The 6,653-nt window shown below is 46.0% G+C and overlaps 1 long non-coding RNA gene across 1 annotated transcript; it reads left to right on the forward strand.

The window, feature by feature from the left end:
- The first annotated feature begins 2,981 nt into the window (after positions 1-2,981).
- On the forward strand, positions 2,982-5,540 carry LOC117800819. Its single transcript, XR_004623179.1, has 3 exons — positions 2,982-3,022; positions 3,833-3,951; positions 5,295-5,540. It is a non-coding gene; the product is annotated as an uncharacterized LOC117800819 (long non-coding RNA).
- Positions 5,541-6,653: the final 1,113 nt, after the last annotated feature.

The following is a 6,653-nucleotide window of genomic DNA, read 5'->3' on the forward strand; positions in this document are numbered from 1 at the left end:
CTTACTGTAATTTTTAAAAGGTCAAAATAAAATAAAGAAGCATCATTTTTGCCTTTGCCAAAGATTTGGATTCCTTTTGATTTTTAGATACCTGAATCAGGATGGGGGTGGAGAAGCAGAAATTCTCATCTTCTTCTTGTGGGCATATAAATTAATAAAATATGGTCAGGGTTAGAATATTAGCAAATATGTATTGAAGCATTAGAGTATGCACTCCCCGGGGCACCTGGGTGGCCCAGGGTCCTGGGATCGAGCCCCTCATAGGGCTCCCTGCTTGGTGGGAAGTCTGCTTCTCCCCCTCCCACCCCCTGCTTGTGTTCCCTCTCTGTCTCTCTCTCTGTCAAATAAATAAATAAAATCTTTAAAAAAAATAAAAAATAAAAATAAATGAAGTATGCAAACCCCATGTTTAGGAATACTAAGAAAAAAATAATAAGGGGAGTGAAAAGTATAGGAATATAGAAAAATATCTTTGTGCAAGAATATTCCTTGCAGCCTTACCCTATAATGAATTTCAGAAACAACTTACATATCTAAAAATAAGAGAGTAGTTAAAGAAATTATGGTACAGCCATTCCAGTGAAAATCATGTTGTGGGGGCGCCTGAGTGCCTCAGTTCATTAAGCGTCTGCCTTGGGCTCAGGTCAGGATCCCAGGGTCCTGGGATCAAGTCCATGTCAGGCTCCCTGCTCAGCGGGGAGTCTTCTTCTCCCTCATCCCCCCCCCCACTCGTGCTCTCGGTCTCTCTTGCTCTCTCTCAAATAAATAAATAAAATCTTTTTTTTTTTTTAAAGAAAATCATGTTATGTAGAAGNGGTCCTGGGATCAAGTCCATGTCAGGCTCCCTGCTCAGCGGAGAGTCTTCTTCTCCCTCTTCCCCTCCCTCTGCTCGTGCTCTCGGTCTCTCTTGCTCTCTCTCAAATAAATAAATAAAATCTTTTTTTTTTTTTAAAGAAAATCATGTTATGTAGAAGGATATTTAAAGGCATGGAAAAATTGCCACAATGTTTTATTAGCTTTTTTTAAGTTATGATACAAAGCATAATGTGACATCAATTCTTATATATGCATATACTTATATGTATATATTGGTTATCTCTGGATGATTCTCATTTCCTCCTTTTGCTTTTTTCTATTATCCATATTTTATGTAGTTTGCCTGCATTTCCTCTTTTTGTAACAGAGGGTTAATAATAGAATTATAAGCAAACTTTGATTCATTGGTTGGCAGATGTTTTCTCCNATAGAAGGATATTTAAAGGCATGGAAAAATTGCCACAATGTTTTATTAGCTTTTTTTAAGTTTTGATACAAAGCATAATGTGACATCAATTCTTATATATGCATATACTTATATGTATATATTGGTTATCTCTGGATGATTCTCATTTCCTCCTTTTGCTTTTTTCTATTATCCATATTTTATGTAGTTTGCCTGCATTTCCTCTTTTTGTAACAGAGGGTTAATAATAGAATTATAAGCAAACTTTGATTCATTGGTTGGCAGATGTTTTCTCCACTACAGGAAGATGCCATTAAGCATTTTCATTTTTAATATTTTTGCTTTGTAAACCTATTACTTCCTTATAATAGGGTTTTGAGAAATATGAGGAAGTATAGGGTAAACAGCAAAAAGCACATATCACCGTACAGACACAAGCACTTTTAACACTTCCTACCCCCACAATAATTTTTGTTCTTGCTACTCTTACCCGTCTCTCTGTCCCGGTCNAAGCACTTTTAACACTTCCTACGCCCACACTAATTTTTGTTCTTGCTACTCTTACCCGTCTCTCTCTCTGTCCCGGTCCCTCTCTTCTTCACAATGCACAGCCCACGTGGTGCATTTGGGGTTTGGCCTCACCATCTCTCATGATTCCCAGGAGCACCACCATTGCATTGCTGCCCTTCACTCCTGGGGTGATTGGAAAGATGGTCAGTCTCATGAAAGGGGTGTCCTGGTTCCGCAGTAACTTGGGAAATCCTCAGCTCATCCGTTTGAAATCTGAATTCTACCAGGAATTAAATTCTTCCTGGCTGTAGGAGACTTTGGGACACATAGGAACTCCTGTAGGGTCTCCTGTCTTTGCAATGAAAGATACCAGCTGATCTTTTTTTGTAAACAGACTTTGGTAATCTACCTGTTCTCTTCATACAGATGGAAGGCTTTGGTCTTCAGGTATTTCAATGCTAGTAAAAACAAAAACACAACTAATGAGATTAGAAAAATCTTGGTAGCTGTAATTTGTAGTTGATCACTGCAAAAACTGATCGATCGACATTAAATATTTCCACACAGAAGCTCACAAATCAACAGCTAAAGTGTAGCAGGTCAGCAAGGTGATGCACACCATGAACATGTGACCCTGTGAGCAGGCTTTGGGTCAGGAGTCTTTATTTGCAGGACCCCATGTGCCATAGGATCACTGACCCGCAGGTCACTCGAGACTGGTNAAACATGTGACCCTGTGAGCAGGCTTCGGGTCAGGAGTCTTTATTTGCAGGACCCCATGTGCCATAGGATCACTGACCCGCAGGTCACTCGAGACTGGTGTAGTGAGAATGTAGTCAGTCATACCAAGCCCACCAGGTGAGACACCCTTAGGGCTGTTGGAGATGCTGGAAAGTTCTCCAAGCCTAAACAAATGGGGAAACCGGACTGTTTGAACCCAGTTTTCATGGCCTGTGATGAGTCGATCATTACTCTGTGCCTCAGTTTCTGCAGCTGAAGTATAAATAAAAGTAGAGTGTGGCTCATCTTTTTATTTTTTCCTTATAAAAGGCTTTTGAGTCACTTACAAACAGCCAGGAAACAAACAGTATTAGAAATTTGAAAGCTGTTCCTTGTTTCTGGAACGTCACTTTGCTCAGGGGCTTGGACAGTTTGTCACCAGGCTCTCAACCATCCGTTCTCTTCTGAGATACGAATTTAACTACTTCTTTTACATTTTAGACCAAAAGTGTGATCCAGGCTGTCCTAATGGAAGCTGTTGGGGTCTGGGAAAGGAGAATTGCCAGAAATGTAAGTCAGCAAAAGCAGAATTTCAGATAAATGTGCCCACTTTCCTCCCCTTACACTTAGAGGGCTGTGTGTTTTCCCTTCGAAGACTCCAAAAGCCAGATGTTAGCAGTTCCACGAGTAACGTTCTTGCAGATCTCCCTGCATGCGGTTAATCCACGGAGCTGTTTTGGGCACTCCAGCCTGTCGTAAATGAGTGGAAGTCAGCCCGTCTCTTTGAACCATGTTTGGCATATTTTCCCGGGAACAGAAGACTTACCCATGTTACCTGAGCTCACAAACACCTCTTGTTTTCTCCCCCCTGGGGGCCATCTACACAGAAGCAGGAGCAACGCTTTTCAGGAGGGTTTTTCTACAGAAATCCTAATTTAAGAGCATGGGTGGCCAAGGAATCTGGGACCTCCACCTTAAAAGTTCACTGTCTGTCCTTCTGTTTAATTGTGATGTGACTTTTAAGCACTACTTTCTGGCAGGCACTTTTGTTATTTGATGTGCTTTCCATATCAGCCCGCATCTCAGGTCTAACTAGCATGTAATTATCGAGCAGTTCTAAAAGTCTAGACTTGATCTGGTTAGTTCTCCTAAGTGATTAAAAATCAGTAGGAAAAGGAGGTGCAATAAAGGAAGGTTATGATTCAGTGTAATTTGACAGAACGTGAATGTTATGGAACTTGAACGAGCCAGGGAATCATTGAATTCATCCTTTCGTTCACCTCTTCACCTCCTGTTTACACGTGCTCTGCGAGGTCCCTGAGGACAGCGCTTCCACCCTCCCTGGCTCTTCAGCTCACCGTGACCTTTGCTCCTTTTCAGTGACCAAAGTCATCTGTGCCCAGCAGTGCTCAGGGCGCTGCCGCAGCCGGTCCCCCAGCGACTGCTGCCACAACCAGTGTGCTGCCGGCTGCACGGGGCCCCGCGAGAGTGACTGCCTGGTAAGGCTGACCCAGCCCCCCAGCGGCCCCCACAGGGGCTTCTCTGGCCAAGACAGAGAGGGGCTTCCTGTGGGAACCATGACGAGTCCTGTTTGTAGGAGCAGTTGTGGCCGTTGCCCTTTGCCAAGTGACAAAGCCGCCTTTTTTGTCCCCCCTTCGCCACTTACTCTGTGACTCCAGGCAAATTATGTAAGCCCTGCGTGCCTCAGTTTCCCAGCCTGACAGTGTTGGGTAGTAAACACCGCCCATTAGCTCGGACGACCCCGTGCACGTGGCACCCGTAACCCGGACCTGGACGCGGGCTGGGCTTTGGCACTAACACGAGCTGTCTGTCATTGGGGTTTCTCGTGGTCGCGGCTCCGGCGCTCCAGTCCCGTCTCAGGCTAACCCCACAGAGTTGGTACCGGAAGGCCCCTGATGTAAATGTATGGACATGGTGAGGGACGTACCTGGAGCCACACAGACGTGAGCGCGTGGCTGGAGCCACGTGCGGGTCTTCTGACCCCAGCCCGCTGCTCTTCCCAGCACAGCTCAGAGCCTCCTGCCCAGCCCCGCTCCAAGGGGTCTTGAAGCACCCCCCTTGTCCCTGTCACCACAGAGCCCTCACAGAAGCCTCCTCACCCCCGCGGGCAGGGGCACCCCATGTAGGTGGCCCCTCACCTGTGTGCACCTTGGACATCCTAGAGACACCAGGCCGGCAGACGGGGGTCCTGACACAGCACCACGTGTGATGAGACCCTCGAAGCCTCCAGAAAAGGAGGCTCCAGGAGACTCCTGGTTCAGGGAGGGGGAGTTCTTAAACTCCAGAGGCTGCGTCCGGCCCGAGGGAGTTTGACGTGGTTGGTCTGGGCTGATTCTAATGTGCCTCTGGAGGGGAGACAGCCTGTGGGCCTTCGGGCCACCACCATATGTGGTCTGGTCCCCCCAGCACAGTAGTCTTCCTCAGGGTTTTCTGCAGTTTGGCAGTGAATTTTAAAAACATATCCTCAAGTGTTCTTTGTAAGGGAAAACCAATAAGTTGAGTTTAAAAGTAATTTCACTCCATAGGGACCACTCCAGTATGTGAACTCCTTCATCATTTTGCAAATTAATAAAGATGTGGGTTTTTGTTTTCATAGTCCATAAATTATCACAGCTAGGACAGTGTAAGAAAAATCATACTTTTAAGGTCTTTCTGAATTTTCTTGAAAGTACTTGGCTATTTTGGGGGGGTTTGTTCTGTTTTTGCTTTAATCAAGTTCCTGGACATTAAGAGCTGTAGCCGGAGCTTTGTGCCCAGGGCTGAAGCCGTCGTGAGCATCCGTGCACAGCTTGACCAGTGCGTGTCGTCCCTCCTATGACAGGTCTGCCGCAAGTTCTGGGATGAAGTCATGTGCAAGGACACCTGCCCGCCCCTCATGCTGTACAACCCCACCACCTACCAGATGGATGTCAACCCCGAGGGGAAGTACAGCTTTGGTGCCACCTGCGTGAAGAAATGCCCCCGTGAGTTCATCACAGGCAAAACCCTTTCCTTGATCAGGCATCTATTTCCTCTTTGTGTCCTACCAGGTCCCCTGAGTCCCTTGTTGTGCAGAGTCTTTGGGTCCATATGTTTGTCAGGCAAGTGACCGTGGGCCTGTCTGAGTGCATAGGTGAGGGGTCAGGCCGCTGCCGTAGGGGACGGGTGATGGCTGGTGCTCTGTTCACCAGTGTCTGTTCTCAAGTCCATGGTGGCCAGGACAGGAAACACCCTGGGACAGAGGTCCAGCTATATTAGTCCAGAATATTCAGTTGTCTGGGCCACTTCACTGTTTGGCTGTTGTGCCCAGCAGGTATTGAAAAGACCTAAATTAGAGAGTATGTCAGAAGACCTGCGTCCTTTAGTGGTTAAAATTCCGGTGAAAATTATGCCTCCGAAGGGGACTGAAACTTCACAGGAGTCTCTTTGCATCATTTGGTTTAGTTTTAATTGTTTCGGATTGGGTTTGCTTGTTTGTATTTGCATTCAACAGGTGGCTATAATGTTCAGAGAAATGATATGAATTATGTCCTCACAGAGAAAGTGTAGAGTTGTCTAATTAACGAGCTTTAGGAGCTCTAGAAGGGGAGATTAAGAGAAAAAAATGGTAAGCACAGCCGTGAGGGGGAGATTTGCCCTTCCAGATTTGTGGAAATTCTGTACAGAAAAAATAACACATAAATAGAATAATATACCAATGTATGGAACTAACTTACTAAAATTTTTAGAATCGCCACAGTTACGACCCAGGTGTAATCTTTGAGAGAGGGCTTAATAGGTAGAGTTTAAAAATCCACAGGAAAACAGAGCCTGGGAACAAAAGCAGACAATTTACTGAAAGAAAAATTACAAATGTGCAGTACATATGTTGAGGACATACTTGGGGAAGTCAAAACAGGAGCACCTGGAGCTCCAGAAGCATCCTGACACCTGTGTTAACGTTGACATTAATAAATTACTCCGAAGTGACGGGAGGCTCAGCAGCTGACTGCTGTGCTGGGCTCAATGCAGAAACAGCCAGTGGTAGCAACACCCGGCCCAGCAAGGTCGCCAGGCGGACGGGACCGTGGAAGCCAGCACGCTGGTCCTGCGGGTAGAACCGGCAGAAGAATGAGCTGGGGACATGTTCCGAACTTGTGAGCCGGTCCCCGTTCTGCCGCCGCATCTGGTTCCTGCCTGTGATGATGTACATCTCTCCGTA

Source organism: Ailuropoda melanoleuca, unplaced genomic scaffold (genome assembly GCF_002007445.2).
Source record: "Ailuropoda melanoleuca isolate Jingjing unplaced genomic scaffold, ASM200744v2 unplaced-scaffold8258, whole genome shotgun sequence".
Lineage (NCBI taxonomy): Eukaryota > Metazoa > Chordata > Mammalia > Carnivora > Ursidae > Ailuropoda > Ailuropoda melanoleuca.